Below are 16,330 nucleotides of genomic sequence, written 5' to 3'. Positions count from 1 at the left end.
ATAATTCTTAGTTTTACTGGGTCAGAGACAGAACAGTTAAGGAAACTGAGACAGGGAAACTGAGTCAGGACAGTTAAAGAGAACTGTGGCATAACATTATAAGTCATCAACATTTTTTCCCTCTATCCTCTTTCTCCTTCTAGTAAGTAATAAAGTTTTGTTGTTCAGTTTTTCAGTCATTTCCGACTCTATATGACCCCATTTGGAGTTTTCATGGCAGAGATACTGGAGCAGTTTGCCATTGCCCTTCCCAGATCATTTTACAGATGAGGAAACAGGGTTATTTGACTTGTCCAGGGTCATACATCTGGGAAGTGTCTGAGGCCAGATTTGAACTCAGGAAGAAGTCAGGAAGATTCCATGCCCTTCACTTTATCCACTGTACCACCTAGCTGCCCAACTGATGAGAAATGGGGTGGTTATTAGTAAGGAGAGTAGTGTAGACTGAGGGAGCCTTGTTTCATACCCTAACTCTACTACTTTCTACCTAAATAAGCCTAGAAAAGTAATTTTTCCTCTCTTGGTCTCAGTTTCCACAAATATAAAATAAGATGACCTCTTAAGATTCCTTTAGCTCTAAATCCTTTGATTCCTCCTCCATAATATCTAGAGAAATTCCTTAGAATCATAAAATCCCAGAAGTGGGAGAGATCTCAGAGACTGTTGTTATTCAGTCTAAAGCATAAATTTGTAATTAGTGGCAAATGGTCTACTTAAAAACAATAAGGAAAAGACCTGTGATTTTGTGAGTATCATCATGGGGGAACTCTTTCTGGGGGAATTTCCTTCAGCAATGATTATCATAGCCAGTCTGCTGTTTAGCAGATAAGCCTTAGAGAGATGTCTGAGAAATGTAGAGATTATTCTTATTCCTTATTCCAAGGTCATGCAAGTAACATAGGTCAGTGGTAGTGTTTGACTCAAGTCTAGCATTTTACCCATTATCAATACTGATTTCACTGATGGGAAATTCATTATTCTTGAATATAGAACTTTTGTTTTTAAACAGCTTTAATTGTTTAGAAGTTCTTTTGTTGTTATTGGTCTAAAATTTGCCCCGCTTTGATTTATGCCTATTGGTGCTAGTCCTGCCATTTGGTAAAGACAACTCTCAGAATGTCATTTCTTCTGTTTAAACTTTTGAGGGATTTTATTTCCGCCAAATAAACTTAAGACTGCTTGGATTTTTTGTTTTTTGTAGGTCTTGAATTGTGATTTTGTAAGTCTTCCTAGATTTGACTTTGAGTTATCTTTCTAACCTTGTTTTTTTACTGTTATTCTGCATATAATCTATATTCTAGCCACTGACAACTCCCACTCATCTAATTTATTCCATGGAGTCTTGTCTGAATCCTGCCTTCCTCCTACCCAGCTAGAAATCATCTCTCCCTCCCATGAGCTAATATTTTATAATTATTTCCTAGCAATAATTATATCTTGTTTCACTTCAATTACAATACTCAATTTATATATCTTGCTTATCTCTTTTACTTATAAATTTCATGATTATCTTAATTATTTTTGTGTCCTCCCATCAAGTGGTGTTCATAAATTTATGTGTCCAAAAACCTGACAAACAATGAGTCACTTTAATACTTAAACAAGATACATTGTCCACACTCAAGTCAGTTCTAGGTCCGTACTTGAAGCCTCTCTAAATTGATAGGATTTTCCAGAGCTTCTGCTTCATAAAATAACTTTGAGGATTTAGATTCAATTTCACATATCTGAGTAGGACTTTAGAAGAGGATTAAATGAATGAAATCATTATATTTTATGGTATTTGGTGCAAATTTCCAAAGAATTTCATTTTATTTAAAAATAGAATGTTTTGATGATTTGAGGTTTGTTGATTTTTTTTTTTTTTAATGTGCAGTTCAGTGAAATTTTTTTTCATTTTGTTCATTTATTTTTTATTTGTTCATGTTTTCATTTGTTGTTTTACTACTTTGGTCCCTAGAAATATAGGAAGGAAGACCTAGCTCTGGAGGTGGGAGGGGAAAGGAATGTCCAGAGGATGTATAAAAATGATTTTCTCCCTGTACCAGAGGGCAATGGACAGTGATATGCTAGTAAATGTTTAACAACCACTAAAAAATGTACTAAGAATCACTTTTAAGTTTAATTTACATGATTAATATTTCCCCCATCACTTTTTTAAGTTTATAATCACTCAACAACAAAAAGTAATCAAGCTCTGATTTGTAGCACTTGCTGTTTTTCAAGGTGTAACTGCATTATAATCAAGATACCAAAGCCTTAGGAGTTAGCGCTGTGTAGCTCATACATAGCAAGAAAACAGGTACCTTGTTGGAATTTGTTTAGTTTGAACCTAAATTCAGATTGCAAAATTTCTTCTCTTCCCACCTTGTTCAGTGTTTCTTCATCTGCTTTCTTCCAGATCCTTCGTGGGATTTCCATTGAATTTTTCCTTGCTTGGACACTTCATTCTATACTAGTTTGGAAGTTTTGTTGGAGGAAATCCTATTTCAGGAGCTAGACTGCTGTGGTACCTCAACTCCCCTGGAAGCACTGAGAGTGGTAAAAAAAAAAAATTCTTATTTGGAAGCATGAACTGTGGCTTTTTTTCTCTCAAGAGCCAATTATGTGTATCAGCAGAAATTATTTAGTAGGGGAAAAGCTGAAAAAGTTTTGCTATTTATCAAACACAAGATCCCCCTAGACTGTCAGGTGGAGACTGTCAGGAGAATGTTATTGGTAAAATACTTATTTTATCCCAACAATGAATGTCTATTAACTCAATTTATCTAGCTTTGTTTTTCACTAGTCTATCACGTTGTCTGAGAGGGGAAATAAAAGGGAGGAAGATTTTTTAGACATCACTAATGCACTCTCAGCTGGAAGCCCAGGGATCTCTAGGCCACCTACTACCTCTCTTAGCCAATTTATATGCAGAAAGAATGGTGTGATTGGGAGATAATAGGGAGAAGATGGGAGGGATTTTAGGGCCTTCTTAAGTTTCATTTACTTTCTCTGTGACCTTGACCACAATCCCTTGTAGTCATGTAGTTAATGCTTGTTGACCAGTATTCATGTACTTTATTTTGTTTATATATCTGTATGTGTGCGTTATGATTGAAGAGGCAAAAAGCCTGATTAAGGTCTATAATTTGGGAGAAATTAACAAATTTATAAAACGGCCTTCTGCTTTCAAGATAAATTAATAGGATCAAAGGTGATAGAAAATTGGAGGGAACCTTTGAGATGATCTGCTCCAAACCCCTCATAAAGCAGTAATAAACTGAAGTAAAAATATTAAATTACACAGGTAGTAGGAATCAAGCTTAGAAGATTTGAATTCAAGTCCTTCCGATGGCATGGTTTTAGTAAAATAAAACCTTTACTTATTAAACAATTAGTTTTAGAAAGAAAAGGTTATGCAGAAATGCAATACTCATTCATCATAGCACAGTGGAAAGGACACTATGTTAGATATGAAGACCTGGATTCTGTTTCCAGCTATCATCAAATAGCCATCTGTCCTTGACTCATTCATCTGTCCTTCTGGGTCTAGTGTGGTCTCTGCGTAGTAAGATTATTGAATTGGGTGACTTTTAACCTTCCTTGAAACCCCAGTATGTTATGACTGCTTTATGTAACTTATTTATTATATATTTCATATGATTTTGAACACTGAAAAAGTTTTCCTTTTAACTCTGATGACACTTGTCGAAAAGAAAGGTTTCTACATTTCCCTGTAGCATATATTTGAGAAATCAATAGAGAATCAGGCCTGCATTTTCTCCTGCATTTAGGGGATTATCATCCAGTTAGTGGGCAACCTTGCTTCCATGCTGATATTTGGAAAGAATGATACTTTTGAGTCCAAGCCCCACCAAGCCAAAAGGAGGAGTTTTCTTTTGTTTTGTGGGTTTTTTCTCCCACCCTCTTGTCTGTCCACATACCTTTTTAAAATGAAGCATAAAAAAAGCATTTTATTATGGGAACAGTGTGTGGGCTAGCTTGGCTGGTGCTTATCTGTTATTTTGATGGGCCTTTGGTTTCTCTGAGAACACCTCTTTTATCCTATTACTCTTTTGCTAATATTTTCTCTTTATTCACGGATACCACTTTTGAGATTTCTTCCTTTTCTTTTCTTAAATATGTAATTTTTTTACTCCATAGACTTTTTTGTTATTAGCCAGTATAAATACTGAGAAAAGTCAGGAAAAAGGCTGTTTCTACTGTGATGAAACTTGCCTGATGTGCATTTTCCAGGAGAATAGAGCTATAGGTATAATTAAGGTGCAACCATTTAATAGTGGACAATAAAGACAAGTACAAATAATGTTTTGTGGAGACCAAAAAAATTGAGTTGTGATGTATGGATCTCCAGGAAAAAAAAAAAAAAAAACACATGAAAGTTTTGGCCTTGTAAAATTTTTATCTTTGAACTTCAGCATCATGTACACAAAAACTTGAAGGTTTGCTGAAGGGGAGAGGAGGAGCTAAGTAATAGTTTTTCTATTTTATTACAATGGAGAAAAAAATACTTTTAAAGCTGCTGCCAGAAGCTCTACTAATTCTTAAAACCTCCTGCCTCCAGTTTATATGTTTAAGTGTCTATGTGAAAGGCCTTTGAATGGCAAGTCTTTGATAGCAGAGAATAGTGATGAGACCTTTAGGAGACCCCAAAGAGAATTATTTTGTGGGAAATTACTTCAGAAAATTGATTAAGCTTGGCTCAGCCATGGACTTGGCTGTCCCACATGTCCCTGACCAAAAGGGCCATCTGAGAACTGCAGTGAATTGAGTCAGACAAAGGCATAGGAAGGATGGGGCTGGGCAGCCTGCTGGGCTCAGTCCATATTTTTCTCCACTCATAAGATGCTTCATTGTTGTCCCCTGAATGATGCAGGAGAAGTAAAGTGACTGGCGTGAATTTCAGTAGAGGGACATCATGCTGGAGTTAGGGGAGGGAAACCAGGACTTATGGGGAGTGGGGAGAGGAGGAGAGAAAAGAGGTTGGGAGCAGAGCTTAGGGGAGGAATGGGACTGGCCAAGAAAGTACAGGAGCAGTTGACATAATGGAAAGACGACTGAATTAAAAATAAGGAAATCTAGGTTTGAATGAAAGATATATGAATGATATGACCCACTTTTCTTATCATTTCAATTCTCCAAACTCTTTTTTTAAATGGGAATGAATAATGTATTCAAAAGAAATAAATTGGTTAATCTTTTATTTTGGAGAGAGGTGGAGCCCATACCTATGCTTTTATTGGTCTAAGGATCTGCCAGTGGGGAAAACTCCCCCTAGACTTGGAGATCTGTACCTGCCTTACCATTATAGTCTTAGAGAACTGCTTGGGGCATTGAGAATCACACAACTGGTATGGGTCAGAGGAAGGGCTCAGAAGCAGGTTTTCTATCTGCTATGTTAGGCTGCCTCTCAGTAACCCTTAAAGTCAATTGTTATTACATTCTAAAGGTTACAAACTATGGCTTCATCAAAGGTGTGGTAGAGTGAAAAGTGCAATCAGAGGATTTATATTATTTTTTACTACCTGGTGAAGCTGGGTAAATAGCTTTCAAAAATATTCTCTGGGTCTCAGTTTTCTTATTTGTTAAATGAGAAGGCTGAATGAGATTCTTATTACTTCCTCTGTCTTTGAGTCCTTCCATCCTAAATGTTGGAAGGAATTTGTGTTTTGAAATGTAGAAGTAGGGAGGTCCCCTGTTTCTTTAGAGACCCTATCTAAAATGGCATATTCTTTTGTGCTTTCTTTATTCTTTTTTCTTGTTTTTCAGTCATGTCTAATTTTTTGTGACCCCATCTGGGATTTTCTTGACAGAGATATGAGTGGTTTGCCATTTTCTTCTTCAGCTTATTTTACAGTTGAGGAAACTGAGGCAAACAGTTATGAGGCAATCCAATTAATTGCCTAGGGTTACGCAGCTAGTAAGTGTCTGAAGATACTTGGGTCTTTCTGACTCCAGACCTAGTACTCTATCCCACTAAGTTACCTACCTGCTCACTTTCTCCTTGCTCCCTAGGAAAATCCAAATTTAGAGAGAATCTAGGGGACAGTTTCAGAGTGATATTCTGCCTTGGCTTTTACATTTTATCTACTCTCAGTTTTCAAATCTATTTATCACCTCAATCCTGAACTACTGGAATGATATGGAAACATACACAGATATATTGATAGGTTCTGCTAGTTAATGGAAACTATCAATATACAGAGTTTAAGAGGGGAAACCCAGGTTTATTATTTGTTTTAGCATAGGCACAGAATTCTTAATTAACTGAGCAATGTACAGAAATTTCCTTAAGTGTATATAGTTTTCAAGAGAAAAGAAAAACAAAAGGTATAATTTTGAATTTATAGCTGCTAAAAGGAGAAAAGAATATATCACCACCAAAAGGAAACAATAGAGACTTACATTTCAAAGATAGTTGAGGAAGAAACATCACAATCAAGCTAATTTATCAATAAAGGCTAAGAAGGGGGAGTCTGGGGAAATTCTTTTAAGTCTGTTCATCCCCTTAATTGTGTATAAATGCCTGAGTCTTAGCTAACAGCATACTGTAAGGGACTCCTCAGCCAGTTATGAGTCTTTCTTCACAATTAAAGTGGCTGAGCTGGATCATCCCATCCCTCTAATTTAAAAATAATCTGTATGTTATCACCTAATGATTTCCTCGTCGTTTTCCTATTCAATCTGTTTCTCAAGTCTTTCCAGACCAGTTTTCCTAATGCATAGTTCTGGTCATATCACTGCATGCTGTAAAATTTTTCAGTAGTTTCTCATTGTCTACAGGCTAACGTCTGAATTCCTTGGCTTGGCATTCAAAGCAGTCCGTGATCGGATTCCAGGCTTCTTCTGGGTGCCATATTTCAGAAGGGACTTGGATAAATTGAAACTTATCCAGAGAAGGGTGACTGGAATGGTGAGGGTATACAAAACTATTCCATATAAGGATCAGTTGAATGATCAGAAATGTTTAATCTGGATAAGCCTTGAGGAGATATGATAATGTCTTTAAATATTTGTCATGTGAAAGAGAGAAATTAGACTTCCTCTGCTTGGGCCTGAAGGGCAACTAAAGTTCCTAACAATAGTAACTGCCAAGAAATGACGATGGGCTGCCCTGGAGGGGGAAAGTAATGAGTTTTTCTATCATTGAGGTACTAGATAGAATTCATGCCTCCAAGTAAAAGTTGAATTATATTACATCTGAAGTTGTTTCTGGCTCTGAGATTCTGTCTTTTTCAATCTTATTGTTTAGTATTTTCTCAATTTTTTCCAGCTTAAAAATGTATTTATTTATTTTTTGTATTGTTTTTCAATACTTTTCCCTATGCTGCAGCCAAATCGAATTACTTGGAATACCTTTTATGGAAACTTTCTCATCTCTGCTTACTGACATTCCCAAGGCCTGTTAGGGAGCTTGCAATCTAATTTAAAAGTTAAGGATTCCATATGTAAAACAGCCAGAAAATGATCTTTTTCCATTCTGACAGCCTAGATTGGTAGCTAGGGGCACAGTGGATAGAGCACTGGGCCTAGAGTCATATCAGGAAGACCCAAATTCAAATCCAGTCAGACTTTTACCTGGCTGTGTGATCCTGGGCAAATCATTTATCCTCTGCCTGCCTCAGTTTCCTCCATTGTTAAATTAGAATCATACTATCACCTACCCAACCAAGGTTATGGGGAGGATCAAAGAAACAATATTTGTGGCCAGCTCCATTTCTTGCTCCAGAAAATCTCAGGCAGTCTGAGGTACAATCAAGGCTGTTCCCATTGCAGATAATCCTTAAGAAATGAGGCAGATCTCTGAAACATCTCCACATTGGGAGATTTGGACAGCACTTGTTAAAACAGAGCCAGTATTTGGGAGGTAATGTTCTAGGGGAGAGCAGATAAATTATTCAGCACCTCCGGAGGGGAAGCTGGGCAAGACACAGGGTACAAAGGCTGTTCCATTAGGTTAGAAGTCTGATATAATCACCAAACTCCATTTCTCCCCAGGAGGACCTGGCAGTGTCCTTTTTGAGCTGGGAACAATCCAAATGCAGATTAGCGTAGTTACTGCAGTAAGAGAAAGAATGGAAATAATGTGATTCTCCCTTTAAAAAAAAAATGCTGAGGCTTTTGAGTCCCTCCCCCAACCCTGCAGTGCCTGTAGTTTGTTTGAGAAGATGATGGGAGTTCCCTTCAGTTCACCAGAATACTGCTTGCCAGGTAAACCCCATCTGGAAAATTGGCTTGTGTTCATCCAACCTGGTTCTGGGAAGACAGAGGAAAAAGAGGGAGTGACTTGTCTGGGATTTACAGGGATAACAGCTGGGAAGGAGTCCTGGCTGGCACACCCCAGATCCCGTTGATCTCCCCCTTCCCCACTTGGGGGGTTTTGGCGTCTGGGACAGAGAGAACACAAACCTGTCTTGGTTTGTGTTTCATTTCTGCAGCTTAGGGCAGTAGCTGTATTCCCCAGATACAGTTGTAGCTTGACACCCCTACCTTCTGGTCCTTATCAATGAATCATTCATTCTCGCTTCCCAAGCCTGAGTGAGCCTCCATTGACAAGGCCCTAGGATGGCAAATTTGGAAGCTCTTTTCCTCCCACCTTTTTTTTCTCTTGCATTAAAATAGCACTTTTCATGGTGTCTAGGTACATCAGCCATTGATGGGTGTGATATAAATACTTAGATATGTGGAGAAGGCTTGCTCTGAGTATATCCTATTTCTTTTTTCTTGCACATCCAGATTTTTGACTCATCTTACTCTTCTTACTATTACTGAGTGCCTACACTCTCTCTCTCTCTCTCTCTCTCTCTCTTCTCTCTCATTTTCATCAGAATTGGCTCAAATAGGAAATAATATGCATACTCAATAGGGGCATAGAAATATATCTTATCCTAAAGGAAAATAGGAAGGAAATGGGATATGGGAAGGGGGGAGAATGATAAAAGAGAGGGCATATTGGGGAAGGGAGTAGTCAATAAAACACTTTTGAGGAGGGATAGAATGAAAGAAGAGAAAGAATACAAAGAGGAGGAAATATAATTATCAATAATGAAAAATTTTTTTCAAAGCAAATTTTTCTAATAAATGCCTCATTTCTCAAACAGGGGGAACTGAGTCAAATTTATAAAAAATAAGAGCCATGCCCCAATTGATAAATGATCAAAAGATACAGTCTGTGCCCAAAGAGCTGTAAATTCATGTACATCCTTTGACTTAATAGCATCCCTACTAGGCATGAATAGCAATAGCGATTTGGGGGGAAAAAACAAAAATTTTTAAAAAGGAAAATAACTTATATGTACAAAAATATTTATAGCAGCTCTCTTCTCAGGACAAAAAAATTGGAGGAGATGCCCATCATTTGGAGAATGGCTCAATAAACTGTGGTATGTGCTTATGATGGAATATTACTGTTCTCTGGGATTAATGAGTAGAATGCTCTCTGGGGGGAAAAAAAAACCCTTGGAATGTCTTCCATGAACAAAGTGAAATTTACTGTATTAAAAGTAATAGCAATGTGCTGGGATCACCAACTGTAAATCACTGCTATTTTCACTAGTACAGTCATTCACAACTACTCTGAAGGATTTATGATGAAAAATCCCATCCATATCTAGAGAAAGAACTGATTATGTCTGAATACAGACTGAAGCATTCTCTCTCTCTTTCTTCTCCCTCCTCCCTCTCATTTAATTATTCCTGAGGGTTTTAATTTTCATTAGGGTGGGAGATCTATGTTTTCTTTCACAATTTGACTTTTTATGGAAATGTTTGTGGGTGAGGATAAAGGAGAGAACCTAGAACTCAAAAATCTTAAAAATAAAGGTTAAGAAAATGTAATGGGGTGGAGGGGGGGAATATCAAATAAATAAATAAGAAGAAAAATAAATAAAACCCATCTCTCTTCCAAATTTAGCCATTTTGGTCAAGAGCCAACATCCTCTCAGGCACCCAGTTTAGTAATCTCAGTGTTATCTTTAGATCCTCATCCTAATTTGCTCCATATATCCTATCCTTTGACAAATCTTGTCATTTCTCCTCTACAATATTTCTTACATCTAACTCCTTTTCTCTACTTAAACAGTCACCACCCTAGTTCAGGTCCTTATCACCTCTCTTCTGGACCATAATAATAGCCCCTTTTCTGGCTCTCCACTCAGCTGTCAAAATGTTTTTTCCCTAAAATACAGTTCTGACCATGTCATTTCCTATTTGACAAATTCCATTGGCTTCTTATTAACTTTGGTATCAAATGTTATTTTATCTTTAGTTTCTTAATTTTTATTTTGATGTACATTTCATGACATGTATATAAATGATAACACATATATGATCATCATCAGTATACATATATATGTATATAATTTATTAAATGAATAAATATATATGGGCAATTAGGTGATGGAGTGGATAGAATGGTGGGCTTGGGGTCAGGAAGACTTATCTTGAGTTCAGATAACTCCAGACACTAACTAGCTATGTGACTTAATCCTTTTTGCTTCAGTTTCTTCATCTATAAAATGAACTGAAGAAGGAAATGGCAAACCACTCCAGTATCTTTACCAAGAAAACTCCAAATGGGGTCACAAAGAATCACACACAACTGAAAATAGTGAACAACTTCTTTCTCTGCAATGCATTTTATTTGAGTGAAATTCTTCTCCCCTTCATTAATGTCTTTCCAAAGTCTTTGGGAGTACTTTGGATCACTGAAGCACTGAGAAGAACAAAGTCTTTCATAGCTGATCATCACATGTTCTCGCTGTTGTATATGATATATTCCTGCTTCTGCTTGTTTCACTCAGTATCACTTAATGTAAATCTTTTTAGGCCTTCTAAAATCAGCTTGTTCATCATTTTTATAGAACAATAATATTCCATTATCTTTATATAGTGCAACTTGTTCAGCCATTCCTCTATTAATAGGCATCTACTCATTTTCAATTATTTGATACTACAAAAAGTGCTGCTGCAAACATTTTTGCACATGTGAATCCTTTCCCCTCCTTTATGATTTCCCTGGGATACATATCCAGTAATGGCACTGCTAGGTCAAAGGATATGTATACTTTGATATCCCTTTGGGCATAGTTCCAAATTGCTCTTCAGAATGGTTGGATCATTTCACAACTCTATCAACAATACATTAGTGATCCAGTTTTCCCTCATCCCCTCCAATATTTATCTTTATCTTTTTCTGTCATTTTAGTCTATCTGAGAGATGTGAGGTGGTACCTCAGAGTTGTTTTAATTTGCATTTCTCTAATCAATAGTGTTAGAGCATCTTTTCATATGACTATAGATGGCTTTAATTTTATCATCTGAAAATTGTCTGTTCATATCCTTTGACTATTTATCAATTGGAGAAGGACTTGTATTCTTATAAATTTAACCCAATTCTTTTTTTTTAAAATATATTTTAGAAATGAGACCTTCAGCAGAAACATTGGCTGTAAAATTTTTTCCCACCTTTATACTTAAAGTACAAATTCTGCTGAAGGTATAAACTGACATTAATCCCTAATAAATAAGATGCTAGGATGATTTCAGAGAGGTCTAGAGAGACTTGCATGAATTGATGCTAAGTGAAATGAGCAGAATTAGAAGAACATTGTACACGGCAACAACAATATTATATGATGATCACTTGATGGACATGGCTCTCATCAGCACTGAGAAGATTCAGGCCAATTCCAGTGGTCTTGTGATGAAGAAAGTCATCTGCATCCAGAAAGAGGACTGTGGGGACTAAGAGTGGATCACAACATAGTATTTTCACTCTTTTTTCTTGTTGTTTGCTTGCATTTTTTTTTTCTTTTTGATCTGATTTTTCTTGTGCAGCTTGATATTTGTGGAATTATGTATAGAAGAATTGCACATGTTTAACATATATTGAGTCACTTGCTGTCTAGGGGAGGGGGTAGGAGGAAGAGAAGGAAAAAAATTAGAACACAAGGTTTTGGAAGGATGAATGTTGAAAATTATCCAAGTATATATTTTGAAAATAAAAAGTTTTAATTAAAAACATAAGATATGTGACCAGAGAAGAACTAGAGGTCATTATTGATCACAAAATAGAAATTTTCAATTATATTAAGTTAAAAAGCTTTTGTACAAATAAAACTCATGTGGACAGGATTAGAAGGAAAGCAATAAATTGGGAAAACATTTTTAACAGCTAACGGTTCTAATAAAGGCCTCATCTCCAATATATATAGAGAATTGACTCCAGTTTATAAGAAATCAAGCCATTCTCCAATTGATAAATGGTCAAAGGATACGAACAGACAATTTTCAGACGAAGAAATTGAAACTATTTCTAGTCATATGAAAGGGTGTTCCAAACCATTGTTGATCAGAGAAATGCAAATTAATACAACTCTGAGATACCACTACACACCTGTCAGATTGGCTAAGATGACAGGAAAAAGTAATGATGAATGTTAGAGGGGATGCGAGAACACTGGGACACTGATGCATTATTGGTGGAGTTGTGAACTGATCCAATCATTCTGGAGAGTAATTTGGAACTATATTCAAAAAGTTATCAAACTGTGTATACCCTTTGATCCAACAGTATTACTATTGGGCTTATATTCCAAAGAAATATTCAAGAAGGGAAAGGGACCTGTATGTGCCAAAATGTTTGTGGCAGCCCTGTTTGTAGTGGCTAGAAATTGGAAATTGAATGGATGCCCATCAATTGGAGAATGCCTGGGTAAACTGTGGTATATGAATGTTATGGAATATTATTGCTCTGTAAGGAATGACCAGCAGGATGAATATAGAGAGGTTTGGAGAGACTTACATGAACTGATGCTAAGTGGGATGAGCAGAACTAGAAGATCATTATACACTTCAGCAATAATACTGTATGAGAATCAATTCTGATGGACGTGGCCCTCTTCAACAATGACATGAACCAAATCAGTTCCGATTGATCTGTAATGAACAAAACCAGCTACACCCAGAGAAAGAACACTGGGGAATGAGTATGGACCACAATATAACATTTCCATTCCTTCTGTTATTGTTTGCTTGCATTTTTGTTTTTTTCTTCCCAGGTCATTTTTACCTTCTTTCTGACCTCAGTCTTTCCTGTTCAACAAGATAACTGTATACATATATATGTATACATAAATTGCATTTAACATATGCTTTAACATATTTAATATGTATGGGACTGCCTGCCATCTAGGGGAGGGGATGGTGGGGAAGGAAGGGAAAAGTTGGAACAGAAGTTTTTGCAAGAGTCAGTGTTGAAAAATTACCCATGCATATGTTTTGTGTAGAAAAAGCTATAATTAAAAATAAAATTAAAAAATAAGATGCTAACAAATAAGAATTAATAGCCCCTTTGCCTCTCAATTATTTGCATTTCAGTATCTCAGGGTTTTGGTGGTGGTGTTTTTTTGATAGTTTCTTGATTTCATCACTTTTGGGAATTCCCTGTGAGGAAACTCCTACTTCTATAGATCTGATCTACATTTATAATCTTGGAAAATTGCCACGAGCACTGAGAGTTTAAATGGTGTGGTGTCAAAGTCAGAGCATATATCATGTGTTTTCCCATTTCAAAGGTCAGTCCTGTGGCCATTATCTCATGATTATAAAAGCCATTACAACTCAAAGGAATGAACTGGAATCTTTCCCTTCTCTTGCTTATCTCCCTAAACCAACACCCATCCATTGAATACTTTCTTTGAACTGACCTTATTATTCTTTTTTTATAGGCCTAAAGAGGCAAGGAACCTTCTAAGTTATATCAGCCAAACCCTTCATTTGATAGATGAGGAAACTCAATCTGGAAAAGTTAATTATTTTTATAGACCATAGACCTAGATCTGAAAGTTGGAAGCAACTTCTGAGGCCATAGGGAAATAAGAGGGGTGCTACAGATGTGTAATGTTGCATGTATAATGTTCAGATGAGATCACTATATTGTTCATTTTACTTAATTGCAAAAGATCTCTTGTGAAATTAGATAATCTAGAATTGTTTGTAATATAAACACAGAACATGTCAGTCAACCTAAAACAATGATCAGATATGAGAATTGAACTCAAATGCTCTGATTTAAAAAACATTACTCTTTCCACTATGAACCTCAGAAATATTGAGAATTATGACTGGATCTTCTTGTCTTTCTTTCCTTTGGGATTGTGGCCAAAGGTGGCCATATTGTCAGATACAACCAATGTGTTCACTGGTTTTGCTGAAATTTTTTGGGGGAGAGGTCTTTTAAAAAACTGTTGCAAAGGGGTAGGTTGCTGGATAAAGATGAGGGGAGAAAAAATATTTGTTAATTAATCTTATGCAAACATAGCAAGAAAACCAAGTTTTTTTGGGGGTGTGTGTGTGTGTGTGTGTGTGTGTGTGTGTGTATGTGTGTGTGTGTGTGTGTGTTTTGCTTGTTTTGAAAGAAGATGCCAGATTTCAAACTCAAATTTTTTGATGCCAAATTATCCTTATAGCATTTCCCCCACTATCTCACACTACTTTTCTGTTGTGTCAGTACTGCTTTTGTGATTTTTTTATTATATCACAAGCAGGTTATTTCCAGTTGTCTTGATCTTTATCTGGCCACTGGACCCAGGTGTCTGTGGTGGAAAAATTGAGGCGGGTGACTTTGCACAGCCCTACCTCATTTCAGTCCAATTCACTTGCATGCCATGGCATCACCTCCCTGATGCCATGATTCTCTTCAAAAATAAAGGAAAAAACAATAAAACAATCATGTCACAGGTTTGAGAATAGGATTTGCTGTCTTAGCAATAGTAATAGAATTTCTGTGCTGGTTTAGAAATTGAATGATCTGTAAGCCTGTGGAAATAGCATTTTGTCTCTTAAGTGTCTACAATATATTTTGCAAAAATTCAGCATGAGTTTGCTTCTTGTCCATTGGTCTCATCTGCCTTGTTCGTAATTATAATGCCCTCTTCCCACCCCTCTTTTCCTCCTGCCCTCAGCAAAAAGACATTATCTTCTGTTTTTTACTTCAAAACTGCAGATATTACTTTGGAAAAATTACCTTCCCTCTCTAGACCTCAATTTTCTTATCTGTGCAGTGTGGGAATTGAACTAACTGGCTTCTGAGGTCTCTTCCAGCTCTAACATACTGTGATTTCCATCAGTTTTGCCATTGACAGCTCCCATATTTTGGTTTTGGAATTTCCCTTTTGAAACAACATTCCTACAGCCTTCCTCTTTGGTATCTCTGAAAGCCACTGGAACTTCCTCTAAGAAAGACAGACAGAAGAATGAAAGGGTAATTGCTGTTAGTGAACTATTGAAGGTAGAGAGAAATGAATCAAGTATTTTAATAACTGAACCAAAATAGAACATTCTAAGTTCCTAGGAAAGAGGTCCAGTTGCTCTACATAGAAGGTTAGAGCATCAGGTTGCAGTGACCTCCCAGGACAGAAACACTTCAGAGAATAGAGATGACCTAAGAAGGAATCAAAAAGAATGTGTCTGAATTTAAGCCATCATAATCATCCGGTGGTTTTATTTTCAAGACCTGAGGTACCTCTGAGCGTAACACAGCACATTTGACTTTGCAAGGATGCAGAGTTCAGAACCTCTGACACTTCAGTTCCCCTTCTATATTGTGCCTTGGGCTGTAGAACAACCAATAATATCACCCCAGAGATTCTCCCTTATTTCATCTTCGGACTTAAGGAAGCCCCAGAGAAGGGAAGGTTAATGTTGGTTTCTGAGTTTGTTTTCTGCAGCTTTGGTTTGGTCAGTCTTAGCGCACCAATTTTGAGATAATCTAATTTAGTTCTCTTGGTATTGACATAAACCTGAAGGCATGAACACCTTGGTACTTAAGAGTGTATTTATTTCCCTATGTATTTGATGTATTTAGCAATTATTTACTGCATACCTGGTGTAGGTCTAGCGCTGTATGAGGCCCAGGGGGGTATGAGATAAGAAGGCATGACCTGTCCTGGCTATGAAGAGTCTTGAGATATCATTGAAGACGATAATTCATATTTATGGAGTGTTTTAGGATTTAGAGAGTAGCTTTTAAAGATGCACTTGGGAAGACAAGACACATACAGAGGAGCAGTTAGTGCCCTTCTGAGGCTGTGCGTGAGAATCCAAGATAAGAGCACACAGAGTAAGTAAGTAAGCACTTAGGAGAACTCAAGAAGATCTTCATCAATCAGTCCTAGAAGGCTTCTCAGAGAAGGGGACACTTTAGCTGGACCTTTAAGAACAACAAAGAGTCCCATGGGCAGAGGAGGAAAAAAAATGGCATTCCATGCACAATATAGTGAATAGTTGGTGGTGTTCATGGTGCCTCCCACTTCCTCTCATTTCT

The 16,330-nt window shown here is 36.9% G+C and overlaps 1 protein-coding gene across 2 annotated transcripts in view; it reads left to right on the top strand.

The window, feature by feature from the left end:
• The window catches only part of CTIF (cap binding complex dependent translation initiation factor), a 478,113-nt gene that overhangs the window by 58,822 nt on the left and 402,961 nt on the right, over positions 1–16,330 (top strand). For both annotated transcript variants that reach the window (XM_051969645.1, XM_051969644.1), the window contains exon 2: positions 2,402–2,541. The gene's annotated coding sequence lies outside the window, so the exon portion shown is untranslated. The remainder of the gene's footprint in view (positions 1–2,401; positions 2,542–16,330) is intronic.

This window comes from Antechinus flavipes, chromosome 1, assembly GCF_016432865.1.
Source record: "Antechinus flavipes isolate AdamAnt ecotype Samford, QLD, Australia chromosome 1, AdamAnt_v2, whole genome shotgun sequence".
Taxonomy (NCBI): domain Eukaryota; kingdom Metazoa; phylum Chordata; class Mammalia; order Dasyuromorphia; family Dasyuridae; genus Antechinus; species Antechinus flavipes.
Note: the sequence above shows the minus strand (reverse complement) of the source record. Positions and strands in the feature narration are given on the sequence as shown.